General features: G+C 44.7%; 1 protein-coding gene across 1 annotated transcript in view; it reads right to left on the bottom strand.

Annotated features, from left to right (window-relative positions):
- LOC126174946 (fatty acyl-CoA reductase wat-like) overlaps positions 1–12,216 on the bottom strand; it is a 247,393-nt gene extending 235,177 nt beyond the window's left edge. Inside the window, exon 1 of the mRNA XM_049921403.1 lies at positions 12,001–12,216. The gene's annotated coding sequence lies outside the window, so the exon portion shown is untranslated. The remainder of the gene's footprint in view (positions 1–12,000) is intronic.
- Between the last annotated feature and the right edge of the window lie 1,997 nt (positions 12,217–14,213).

Raw genomic sequence — 14,213 nt, 5'->3', positions numbered from 1 at the left:
TACTATAACGATAGAAGCCGGTATAGCAACAAAGCGATACTTTACCCCATACCGGCACCATAGTGGTAAGTAAGTAATTACTTCTTGCTGTGCCTTTATTAATGACAAAAGAGTGAGCCTGCAAAATAAAGTCCTTGGCAGCTGCAGCGTTTGAATGAGCAAGATGATGTACCAGAAAGGGAACTGGCACTGTGCCTGTTGTTTCAGCGCGCCTTGATATCGTTTATAAGTGCTGGTAGTTCAAGTTCTGGCAGCTAGGGGAGAAAAATGGCAGTGGAAAAATGAGATAAAAATGCAATGTTGAAGCTGTAACTTAATCTGAGAGAAAAGTGAGTAAATGTTGAGCTGTCATCCATTGTCGCGAGACCTTGGTCCGAGGTTAAAATTACGCAGTCGGCTGTTTCAAAGAGATAAGTGGGTTCTGAAGCGTGTCGAATTACATAAACCGGTGGGCGTCGTGTGAGTGCCGTGGAAACAAATGTAACTCAGCGTACTGCTGGCATCTGAATCACGTTATCCGTGAGCAGGTTTCATATGCTTCAGGATATCGAAGTCAAATTTCCGGTCAATGAACTATTCACTTTGTCGACCTATTCTGAATATGAGCACTTACCTTCTGTACGCTCACTTATCTCACCGTCATAACATCTGTGCCAATAACATTTTTGGAGCACCATTCTACTCTCATTCAAAAGTTTTTCTGTTCTGGGTCAGTTAAATGCTATTGTGTGTATTTCCTTATGACTAACCCCGTAACACTTTGCGCAAAGCTCTCCACTGTTGTGATAAAGTTGCTTTTTAGGGTTCCGTATATCAAACAGTAAAATCGGAAGCGCTATAAATCACTTTCTTGTCAGTCAGTCCGACTGCTAAAAACCTTTTTTCTCAGGAATGAAAAGACGTTTCAAGTTGAACTTAATGTCACACACAAGGTCTACTGTCCCTTGGCGGTGCAAAAGTTTGTTTCCAAGTTAATCCATTTAAGAGATACGGCAATTTATGTCACATACTTTCATATTCGCAAAGTCACTCATCAAAACCAATAGCGTACCTCTCGATGACCTAGAATCATGGCATTTGGTAAGAAGCAAGGGTTCGCAGTAGAAGTAAAGGAAAAAATTTGAAAATTGTTAAGTAAAGGAAATAAATCCGAAAATTGCTAATTTCTACTTATATCACACGAAAAAATGTTTTTTCGTCATTTGTTATCTGACTGTCTGTCCATCTGTTAAGACTCCTATCGCTCAGTAATTTCAATATCAAATTCAAAATTTTACAAAAAACTTTAAAATTAAAGCATTCTCGTAAATCTTGGAATTGCCCGGACAGATATCTTGCCAACATCTATGTAGATAGCAGTCAATAACCGTCGAGATCCTCGATTTCCGAGATGGATGAATGATACGTACATAATTAAGTCTCTACGGAACCCCCATGTCGCAAGTCCTCCTTGCACTTGACCATTTTTTTTCTCCACTACAGCTACTGTTTCCAATACACACAAACGTCCCCGAAAATTGAATTTTTAGCTCCATAAGCAATTCACAGACGATTCTGTCGTATACCTGGAGGTCTCGTATTTATCAAACTGTTACAAAATGCGAGAAGTCTCACAGAGATTAGCATTCTGTGCGGAAACTGACAGTTGACTCGCATCATAATTCAAAGTGATTTGACAATAGAATCGGCGGTGATCAGTCACTGAAATTAGAAACAGTTGTCAGGTACCTGAGATTATCTGTCCGTGCGGATTTAAGCTGGAACGATCACGGAGGTCTAGCTACCCGCCCGGATACACGAGCGCGTTAACGCACCGCTTCCAGGATTAGGGGAAGCAAGTGTGCCCCAGATCGAATCCGCCTCGCAGATGAACGACGAGGGCCAACTGAGCCTGCCAACCTGGACGTGGTACCGGGCTGGTGTCTTTGTCCCGCTCAGATACACGCTACACAAACATTTACAAAACGTTCTCGCACTTGAACATGAGATTTACTCTTAGCGCAGACAGATAGTGTACACAGGGGGAGGGGTAGTGGAAACGTCAGGAAGGGCTCACGGTCATCCTGTGTCGCTGACATTGCTACAGTCTATATAACAGTACCGACCACGTAGGGAAACCGGAACCGGCAAGGAGGAGGAAGAAGGAGAATAAACGGTGGGAAAAGTGACATCAGACAGAAATTTACCGGCCCTGTCCTAAGGAAGTGTAACTCACCTACGAAGGAGATCTACCAAATAGGGCAGATGATTCAAAGTAGGCTCAGCAAATTGCAATGGTGCAGGTTATATATAAAGAAATGTACATCGTACAGACCCTATGTCTTAGAATTCCGGTAGACTACATCCAGAGTCAGTTAAATTACTACTTTCCACGCGTAATGACTATGGAAGAAAACTTACAGAAATTAGAGCGTATACTCAGTGGTAAAGACAGTATTGTTTCCTGTGCATCAACTGAAAATAGAACTGATGAAGGGAGAGGGGATTGGGGTGACCCTGGTACATCAGGTACCCTCTGCCACGCACCTCACGATGTCAGGCAGAATACATATGTCCGCATTACCGTGTCAATCACTGACAACCGTGTAAATGTCTCATAAATAATTAGTTAGCAGTGGAAGCGTTAGCGTTTCCAAATGTTAGTTCTCCAAGCAGCCAGTGGTCGAACATAACTTCTGATATCAAAAACACACTGCCAGCTATTAAAATTACCACACCAGCAAAGACAGCACACAAAAAAATTGTACGTATAGTACCTAAACAGCGTAGTAGGTAATTTGTGGACATACAGGGTGTACAGAGCTGGTACCTCTGGCAGCAACAGCGCCCATCTGGAGGTCGAGTAGAACTGATCTTGGTTATTTCAAGGTGCTTCAACTGTGTGCCACACTTCATCAATAGAAGTTGATGGCGATTAATGGTGTGCCAAGCTCTGGGCAATCCGTGGACAGATGTTTCCAATAGGTGACAGATCTAGGGAACGTGCTGGCCACGGCATCAATCGAATAAACTCTGCATCGAAGTAGGTCAGGGCGGTGCGTGCATCCTGATTCTTGTTGGACTGCAAAAGGGGGATCCGTGTTCAAATCTCCTTCTTATATTTATATATACAGGGTGTTACAAAAAGTTACGGCCAAACTTTCAGGAAACATTCCTCACGCACAAATGAAGAAAAGATGTTAAGTGGACATGTGTCCGGAAACGCTTAATTTCCATGTTAGACCTCATTTTAGTTTCGTCAGTATGTACTGTACTTCCTCGATTCAAATTGTAAATTTTCACAATCAACATGTATGGGCTGACGAGAATCCGCACGCAGTTGTGCAATCACGTGATCAACACAGATTTTCTGTGGGCGTTTGGGCAGGCATTGCTGGTAATGTCTTGATTGGGCCCCATGTTCTTCCACCTGCGCTCAATGGAGCAAGTTATCATGGTTTCATACGGGATACTCTACCTGTGCTACTAGAACATGTGCCTTTACAAGTACGACACAACATGTGGTTCATGCACGATGGAGCTCCTGCACATTTCAGTCGAAGTGTTCGTACGTTTCTCAACAACAGATTTGGTGACCGATGGATTGGTAGAGGCGGACCAATTCCATGGCCTCCACGCTCTCCTGACCTCAACCCTCTTGACTTTCATTTATGGGGGCATTTGAAAGCAGTTGTCTACGCAACCCCGGTACCAAATGTAGAGACTGTTCGTGCTGTTCGGCTGTGATACAATACGCCATTCTCCAGGGCTGCATCAGCGCATCATGGATTCTATGCGACGGAGGGTGGATGCATGTATCCTCGCTAACGGAGGACATTTTGAACATTTCCTGTAACAAAGTGTTTGAAGTCACGCTGGTACGTTCTATTGCTGTGTGTTTCCATTCCATGATTAATGTGATTTGAAGAGAAGTAATAAAATGAGCTCTAATATGGAAAATAAGCGTTTCCGGACGCATGTACACATAACATATTTTCTTTCTTTGTTTGTGAAGAATGTTTCCTGAAAGTTTGGCCGTACCTTTTTTTAACACCCTGTATATATATATTTCCAAAAAATTATAAGCTTTCCGTCAGGTCATTGACGTGGCTGTTTCCTTTCTGTAGTATTGGAGTCTTGGCAATTGTCATGCTGCATGTTGGTTGTAGAATGTGAGTCATGTTGTAAGAATATGTTACTGCCGCAAGTAAATTTCATGTAGTGAGAGCAGGCGAGATGCCACATAGACCTCTCGGGTGTGAACTATGTTACGACAAAGGAAAAAGAGTCAAAAATTCGAAAACGGAACGCAAGAGTCATACCATGTGGTCACTTGTGGAGAAGAGATAGGAGATACGTATATCTTCAGGTCCCTTTCTCGCACGAACGGATGTTACATCACGATACAGACAAAACTGGAATACAGCGATCAGACACGTCACTGACCGAACGGATAGTTTATAATTTTGTGAAAAAAAATGGGGCACGAGGGAGATTTTCTGACAGTCCGTAGTGCACAAGATGTTGGTTGGTTGGTTGATTCAGGGAGGGGAGCAAACAACGAGGTCATCGGTCCCAAAGGATTAGGGATGAATGGGGAAGGAAATCGGTCATGCCGTTTGAAAGGAATCGTCCCCGCACTTGCGTGAAGCCATTTATGGAAATCACTAAAAACCTAAATCAGGATGGCCGGACGCACGTTTGAACCTTGGTTCTCCAGAATGCGAGTCCAGTATGCCAACCACTGCGCCACTTCGCTCGGTGCACAAGATGTTGCCAAACTGTCCTTGTACATATTTTTCGTCCTTCATAGAAACCCTTTTCTTGACTCGTGGAACGTTAAGTTGCTGTACAATCCTGAACATCCTCTCGGGCGCTAATCCCGTGGAACAACTGAGATCGTAAGTGGCGTTGAGTATGGCTCTCCTGAACCCATCGATTACATATTCGTATGACAGTAATTGGATGCCGACCAACACAAGGAGCAGTATTGCTGAAACATAAACCGCAGTCTCGATTGGCCACGATTCCGTCACTGTAACCTTCTGTTACGTGCCTGAAAGATGTTTATTTTTCTTACATGAATTATAACATTATCTTTTCAGAAGAAAGCGGTTTCTGAATTAGAAACCCGCTGATTTATCTTAGGTTACAAACATAATGTAGATGACGATACTGCTACGTATCATGGGCAGTTGCGCTGAAATACTTATTGTTTGCGTATCCAAGAATGTACTACACGTCGACATTTCGGCCGCGCGGGATTAGCCGAGCGGTCTCAGGCGCTGCAGTCATGGACTGTGCGGCTGGTCCCGGCGGAGGTTCGAGTCTTCCCTCGGGCATGGGTGTGTGTGTTTGTTCTTAGGATAATTTAGGATAAGTAGTCTGTAAGCTTAGGGACTGATGACCTTAGCAGTTAAGTCCCATAAGATTTCACATACATTTGAACATTTTTTTAGACATTTTGACGTTTGTGGTACGCTGTTTTCACGCTGCTGCAATTTTAACGGCCAGCAGTGGGCACCCCAATAACAATGCGGAGAATAGCATGAAACAGTCTACACGTGAATGTAAGTTGTTTACAGAAGTAGTTAAATTTTTACAGCACAAGAAACCAAACGTTATCAAACTGGACCCAGTTCATCGTCTTAACCAATGAGACTTCATCGCTACAGTACGATAAAATGACTCGCAATGAAAACTAAGAAGACGTCCTAATCCAAAACTACACACGATAGCTGGAGTTTTTGTTACGAATCCGTGCCTTCGTTTCGTTTAACTGCCCAGGTTGATGATAAAACCGTACTTAAATCGCGACTGATTTGGTATCGCCAGTGAACCGCCCGTAGGAAAAAAAGATTGCTATAGTTAGATGTTCTGACGTTTGACACATTTTGGAGATGATTCTTACAATATTGTTATGTAGGCAGCACAAAAATGGTTACTCCAAATGAAAGGCAGATTAAAATCTACATACACGCTCATAGTGGACAGCAAACTACACTACTGGCCATTAAAATTGCTAAACCGAGAAGAAAAGCAGATGATAAACGGACATTCATTGGACAAATATATTATAGTAGAACTGACATGTGATTACATTTTCACGCAATTTGGGTGCATACATCCTGAGAAATGAGTACCCAGAACAACCGGCTCTGGCCGTAATAACGGCCTTGATACGCCTGGGCATTGAGTCAAACAGAGCTTGGATGGCGTGTACAGTTACAGCTGCCCATGCAGCTTCAACACGATACCACAGTTAATCAAGAGCAGTGACTGGCGTATTGTGACGAGCCTGTTGCTCGGCCACCATTGAAGAGGCGTTTTCAGCTGTTGAGAGATCTGGAGAATGTGCTGGCCAGGGCAACAGTCGAACATTTTCTGTATCCAGAAAAGCCCGTACAGGACCTGCAACATGCGGTCGTGCATTATCATGCTGAAATGTAGGGTTTCGCAGGGATCGAATGAAGGGTAGAGCCACGGGTCGTAACACATCTGAAATGTAACGTCCACTGTTCAAAGTGCCGTCAATACGAACAAGAGGTGACCGAGACGTGAAACCAATGGCACCCCATACCATCACGCCGGGTGATACGCCAGTAACGCGATGACGAATACACGCTTCCAATGTGCGTTCACCGCGATGTCGCCAAACACGGATGCGACCATCATGATGCTGTAAACAGAACCTGAATTCATCCGAAAAAATGACGTTTTGCCATTCGTGCACCCAGGTTCGTCGTTGAGTACACCATCGGAGGGGCGCTCCTGTCTGTGATGCAGCGTCAAGTGTAACCGCAGCCATGGTCTCCGAGCTGATAGTCCCTGCTGCTGCAAACGTCGTCCAACTGTTCGTGCAGATGGTTGTTGTCTTGAAAACGTCCCCATCTGTTGACTCAGGGATCGAGACGTGGCTGCACGATCCGTTACATCCATGCGGATAAGATGCCTGTCATCTCGACTGCTAGTGATACGAGGCCGTTGGGATCCAGCACGGCGTTCCATATTACCCTCCTGAACCCACCAATTCCATATTCTGCTAACAGTCATTGGTTCTCGACCAACGCGAGCAGCAGTGTCGCGATACGATTAACTACAATCGCGTTAGGCTACAATCTGACCTTTATCAATGTCGGAAACGTAATGGTACGCATTTGTTCTCCTTACACGAGGCATCACAACAATGTTTCACCAGGCTACGCCGGTCAACTGCTGTTTTTGTATGAGAAATCGATTGGAAACTTTCTCATTCAGCACGTTGTAGGTGTCGTCACCGGCGCCAACCTTGTGTGAATGCTCTGAAAAGCTACTCATTTGCATGTCACAGCATCTTCTTCCTGTCGGTTAAATTTCTCGTCTATAGCACGTCATATTCGTGGTGTAGCAATTTTAATGGCCAGCCATGTAATTAGGCTCTAGCTAGTGGACAAGGCGAAAAAATGAGGCAAGAAGAGGAAAATGCTTTGCTAACTAGTGCAATTTACACTGTGCTTCTCTACGTGGAAAAGATCTAAGTTGAGATTTACTAACGAATGCACTGTCCAAAAGAGATGAGACGCCGCTGTGCAAGAGCGGCTGCGAGCTAAGACGGCTGCAAGTGCAGGCGCGTGACCTTGAAGGTCAGTCAGCTGCCACACCGGAAAGGAACGGCCCCACAGCATTGTCGCAACGCACCAGATCCGCCGTGCCGCGAAGGCCTCGTGAGCAAAACACTGCCGAGCGGCTACTGCATGGCCCTTCCGCGAGATTCTGCCAGCCCTTGCTGGTTTCCTCGGCGGATGTCACAAAACCTTCCACCATAACCACTATATGATCTTCACCATAAGGTACGTGAGGCTTGGTGGTTCACTCATTAAGTGACGACTAAGCAATCCAAAACTTTGGCGCTCTGTCATTCATAAATTCTTGTAATTATGACAGTTATGTCTTCAATACTGTCTCGACCGAAAAATATCCATTCACAACTTTATTCGGAATGTATGTTCAACTGAAGACCTCCCTCTTCTGACTAGATGAATTGATATTTATTTTTAGGTTCGGAAAAGGCAATCAATAATAAATCACTGCTTCCCAAAGCGTTGTGACAATTTTCTCGTCGTAGATAAGTTATACAGTATACACGAAAAACTAATGTAGTTTGTGATTAGCAATGTCTTCTACTCCACTGTGTGTGTGTGTGTGTGTGTGTGTGTGTGAGAGAGAGAGAGAGAGAGGGAGAGATAGAGAGAGAGAGAGAGACAAGGTCACACGACAAAGGTTTACCGCATATGTTGTAGATTGAAAACACCGCCACCTAACTGAACACTGAAGAATAGGTAATGAAAGCACTTTCGAGGCAGGGCATGACAATACAGCAGGGTGCAGTGCTATACAGATTACTATATTCAACCGTTAAATGTTTTTCGGTGGGATTCGTTATCCTACTGAAACTCCGTCAGGAATTTAGACGTTTCCTGGGATTGCAAATTCTGCGAGTAAAATGTAGTCTAAACATATAAACTACTGGAAAATTCCTCGAATGTACTGCATTAAGTGTATAGCAAAATTCCAATATTATCATTTTTTTCTGTCGTGGTTTATATAGCAGGGTATACTTATGAAGGAAACCGATTACTTATAATGTCAGTCAAAACACGCTGACCATGAACATTGTAGTCGTTGTTAACTATCCTCTCTGAAGTAAAAATTGAAAACAATAAGGGAACAAAACGTACTGATTCTACTGAACTCCAACAACCCAAAAAGCTCGTTGTTCGTAGAAGCACGCATTACACTTTCTATAACCAAAATGTTCAAATGTGTGTGAAATCTTATGGGACTTAACTGCTAAGGTCATCAGTCCCTAAGCTTACACACTCCTTAACCTAAATTATCCTAAGGACAAACACATATACTCATGCCCGAGGGAGGACTCGAACCTCCGCCGGGACCAGCCGCACAGCCCATGACTGCAGCGCCTGAGACCGCTCGGCTAATGCCGCGCAGCTTTCTATAACCGACAACTCGCATTCTTAGTATATAATTATCCGTTCGCTCCTCAGGCACGCTTAGCATTCCATATGGTACGAAAATGTAAACCCGTTTGATGCTTCATCTGACGTAAATAAAACAATAAGGCTGAGTTAACTGTGTGACATTGGAGTATATACACCCAAAATATGTCTCCCTTTACCGACCATATGCTCTCGCATCCTGCACCTTGTGGTTTTATTGTGTTATGTAGAATTCTTTTATAATTAAATGAAACCCTAAAAGTAATATCATACGTAGTTGATGCAGAGTACGCACTATCATGAATTTTTTAACTGTGTTATTTTATGAGATACAGGTTTGGTGTATTCTGTGTTCTCAAACCGTGCATACGAAAACGCCTGTATTTAGATACAATTACTCATTAATCTATGATATAAACAGTTGATGAAATTTATGTCAATACAAAGACTGAATATCAGCACGTCTCTGCTATCAGTACGGCATCAGTTTACGCAGTCTTTATTGTAGAACATGGCACAATGAAGACTGTTACAGTTATTATGACGACGAACAACACAACAGTCAAACCAATTTAATTTTCTGCGAAAAAATTGTCACTGTTACTAATTTTACACGCAAAGTCAGCGAAGTACTTCTGGTTCATAATGATCAAACAAGTACTTTTCATTCTTAAATTCTATACGCACCACACTCCAAACGCTTGTAGCATGTATCCTCATATGGTATGGGCATACATTGATTAATAAGAACATGACCCCTACAGCGACCGCTAAACCCAAAAATTGAATAATTTTATGGTGATTAATAAGACCAAACTCAAAGCTCTCATCCTCCTGGATGCACGTAGCGCCCCAACTTTGTCTATGAGCAACTATTTCCATGTTCCAGCAGAATCAGATAACAGACACTTCTAATGACACATCAAGTGACGAATCAGGAAACTACCCCTTAGGATCCAAATCAAGTGAAGATAGATGCCTTTGTCACATGACACGGTTTTACAATTTTTCAATTACAATCTTATTCAAATGGTTCAAATGGCTCTGAGCACTGTGGGGCTTAACATCTATGGTCATCAGTCCCCTAGAACTTAGAACTACTTAAACCTAGCTAACCTAAGGACATCACACAACACCCAGTCATCACGAGGCAGAGAAAATCCCTCTCCCCGCCGAGAATCGAACCCGGGAACCCGGGCGCGGGAAGCGAGAACGCTACCGCACGACCACGAGCTGCGCACTACAATCTTGTGGTGATATTGTGAAACAGAAGGCAGAAAAGGAAGAAACCTTAGCGGATTATGGCCAGTAGCAAAAGCAACAACTTCAATTAGTAAACAGAGGTTGTGATAAGGAAAAAAAATATTCGAAGGTGATTTCCAGGGTACCTCAGCTGCCTACATCTGAAAGGAAACGCAGTAACGAAGCTCCAGCGCCCAGTGAGCACCACTCTCAGCAGTATGAGCAAAGTAGCTCCAGAGCACAGTCGAAATGCGGCACTATTTTGCGCTCATAAAACTGAAATTAAATCCGTACCGCTCGTCGGCAGTGGTATACTATAAATGAATTGGAAGGATGGGTGAGTTATGGGCGCTCAACGGCAAGGTCATTAGTGCAAGAATCAGAAGGGAAGCCGACTGGAGACAGCGATAACTATAACTTAGAGCCCAGTACTCGGAGAGCCGAAGATTCGTGAAGTTGGTAGCCGAATGAAGGCAGCTGCGTTTTGTGAGAGGAGCTCTTCCGGGTGATTTATCTGAACATGCGTCAGGAATGGCTTCATTTCAACCTGCCACCGCTTGCCTCCTTTCCTTACAAGCTACGAACAAATATGCCACTTATGTGCAATTCAGAAGAGGCAGAGAGACGAAAGAGCGTTTTAAGACACTCCAGTTGTTAGTGAGATTATTCATCCGGTAGAGAATGCGGCGAATGACAGATATCAGCATTGGAATGTCGATACGATGCCCACTTCTGGCCTGGCACGAAGATACGTTTCAGTTCGCGTTTCCCCGTGAAAGTGAGATTCGCTCTGGTGCTTGGAAGAATCGCTGAAACCTGTGTTTATACCCCGTTAAAGTTTACCGCATTACTGCGCCTTTTACTCACAGAGGACGGTGCTAATATTTATGGCGTCTATTTCTCCAATACCAAAGGACGTCTCGCGGACACAATAAAGTGAGGTGGCCCGTTACCGTACGGTTGTATTTAAACAGGTTCAAATCTACGTTCGGTCACCTATTTCACACTTTCAGTAACTTGCACAGTCTCTTCAGGTAATGCATTTTTACCCATATTTTGCAGCTGTGGACGTGACTGTATTCAGTACACAATAAGTTTGAATAATATTGTCTTCAGTCACAAGAAATCCGTGTTTTATTAAACTACACGATTCATTTCGGAACCTTCACGTTAATTATTATGTTCAAATTGTTTTATATACTGTGTACGTCTGCTTGAGTGAGGTGATACGAAATGTATGTTTCTGCTGTGGGAAGGTTAAGTGCTAAGTTCTCTTATTTCCAAATTTAACACCTAATCTTCTCACAAAAGGAACGTGCACTTTGAGTCGGCTCACTCAAGAACAGACGTAAATAACGTATGACTTGCACCTGTTGATGGACCCACAGGATCCGAAATGAATCGTGAGCTTTAATAAAACACTATTTTTGTGACTGATAGCGTTGTTATTCATATTTTGCGTGTCTTCATGTAGATGTCAGCACGATTTCTTGTTCGAAGGGCTGATTACTTCAACTCCAGCCAGCTAGAGCAACTAATTTCTTTTATCGATGTAGTTCATGAATCACAGTTACACGAGTTACCTTCCTGGAGGCTCTTTCAGAACCACAGCAATACCGAGGTGTGTAAATGACTTCACGGAACTCGCCTGGAGGCCACTGGCCATATTTTTTAAACAAATGGCGCTCTGGTGCAGCCTGCAGGTGGAACGGAAGGAACTACCACTCGGCTAGCTACTAACGAGAGGAGCGCAGCAAGGCGACGCAATGGCAGCAGCACTTACCGCCAAACCCGTCCAGCGAGGATCGCCGTCTCACGCACAATCGGAATGAGGTTGAGGTCTCGGCGCGTGGAGAAAGCCGTGCCAAGTGCTGGACTGTCTGGCAGTGGGTCGGCACGGCGACGCTCGCTGGCCGCCGAGAGCGAGCGGGCGCGGCGGATGGTGGACTCTGGAGGAACTGGAGGGGGCAGCGGCGCGGCCGGCGACTGTGTCCGCTGCGCGCCGACTGGAGCTGCTGGAGGCGGCGCCGTCCGGTTTTGTGCCGCGTATGTGGGCAGCCGCGCGTGTGTGTGAGTGTGAGGCTGCGGTCGCGGCCGGCCAAGGCACCGGACCGCAGGCCTCTCACTGCTGGGAAACTCCTGTCCAGTGTACGAGATTGCTGCATCAGGATGGCTCGACCTTCGTAGGCTACCCTATGGTCACGGGGCTGTCCAAGCGCTGAAGCTATTTTATTTTAACAAATCGGTTTCTAGGAACGCTTAAAAAACATGCAGCATCGGGATAAGGCAAGCAGACGAAGCGGAGGACGTAAATCTTATCGACCCACCGGTCGTTACATTCGAGAGACGTGTTAGGCAAGTGGATGCTCCTAACCGACTCGCCAGCCGGAGTGGCCGAGCGGTTCTAGGCGCTACAGCCTCGAACCGCGCAACCGCTACGGTCGCAGGTTCGAAGCCTGCCTTGGGCATGGATGTGTGTGATGTCCTTAGGTTACTTAGGTTTAAGTAGTTCTAAGTTCTAGGGGACTGATGACCACTGCAGTTAAGTCCCATAGTTCTCAGAGCCAATCCCAATCCTAACCGACTCAATCGACGGTGTCACTAATGATGTTACCCCTTTGGTGGTGTTTTTGTCCCCTACAGTTTGCCTCTGAAAGTTATTTCATCGTCATCTGGCACTATTCCATCTACATCTACATCTACATCAATACTCCGCAAGCCACCTGACGGTGTGTGGCGGAGGGTACGCTGAGTACCTCTATCGGTTCTCCCTTTTATTCCAGTCTCGTATTGTTCGTGGAAAGAAGGATTGTCGGTATGCTTCTGTGTGGGCTCTAATCTCTCTGATTTTATCCTCATGGTCTCTTCGCGAGATATACGTAGGAGGGAGCAATATACTGCTTGACTCTTCGGTGAAGGTATGTTCTCGAAACTTTAACAAAAGCCCGTACTGAGCTACTAAGCGTCTCTCCTGCAGAGTCTTCCATTGGAGCTTACCTATCATCTCCGTAACACTTTCGCGATTACTAAATGATCCTGTAACGAAGCGCGCTGCTCTCCGTTGGAGCCGGCCGCGGTGGTCTAGCGGTTCTGGCGCTGCAGTCCGGAACCGCGGGACTGCTACGGTCGCAGGTTCGAATCCTGCCTCGGGCATGGGTGTGTGTGATGTCCTTAGGTTAGTTAGGTTTAAGTAGTTCTAAGTTCTAGGGGACTTATGACCTAAGATGTTGAGTCCCATAGTGCTCAGAGCCATTTGAACCATTTTTTTCTCCGTTGGATCTTCCACATCCATCACTGATCACACTCATGTCCATTAAAACTGTGATGTCATGAAGGTGGCTGCCAACAAATATCGTACTGAAGTAAAGTGTACTACATGCTTGGATATAGAAATGATTTTCATTTCAGTGCAACTGCATGAACTGGTTACGAGTAACTCGACCTGCATTCTGCACCTGTATAAAGGAGGACTATTTAACCGATTTCCCATTCAGAAATCGCATTTTAATGTTGGGAAGTTATGAGAAAGTAGTGTCAGGCCTCGTGCGTGAAGGACAACGCCGGGATTCGTCAGCAGTCGGATAGAGGCCTCTCGAGAGTGGTTTAAAATTAAAGCAACAAACGGAAATTTTGCAAGGTTCCGTTAATTTTGCCACAAAATAGTGCAAGAAAGTGATAGTAAAGTAGAAACAATGTACAGTGTACACAACATAAACAATTGCTATATGTATAAAGGCAGACAAAAATATTTTTCGTTTTTTCCAACTTAACAGATTTGCATTTCGACAACTGGTTAATGTGCTCAGAATGGGGTGTGAGCACCTCTGGCAGCTATACGGGCCTGACAACATCGGGGTATGCTGTGAATCTCATTTTGAAGCAATAATACCTATTTGTCCTGCAGAGCCGCTTGCGAGTCTTGGAGTGTGATTGCTGAATACTGACGTGATGGAACCAGTCTCCCCGACACGCTCTATGGGATTCAAATCGGGAGAG

The sequence above is a fragment of the Schistocerca cancellata genome, chromosome 3 (assembly GCF_023864275.1).
Source record: "Schistocerca cancellata isolate TAMUIC-IGC-003103 chromosome 3, iqSchCanc2.1, whole genome shotgun sequence".
NCBI classification, from domain to species: Eukaryota; Metazoa; Arthropoda; class Insecta; order Orthoptera; family Acrididae; genus Schistocerca; species Schistocerca cancellata.
Note: the sequence above shows the minus strand (reverse complement) of the source record. Positions and strands in the feature narration are given on the sequence as shown.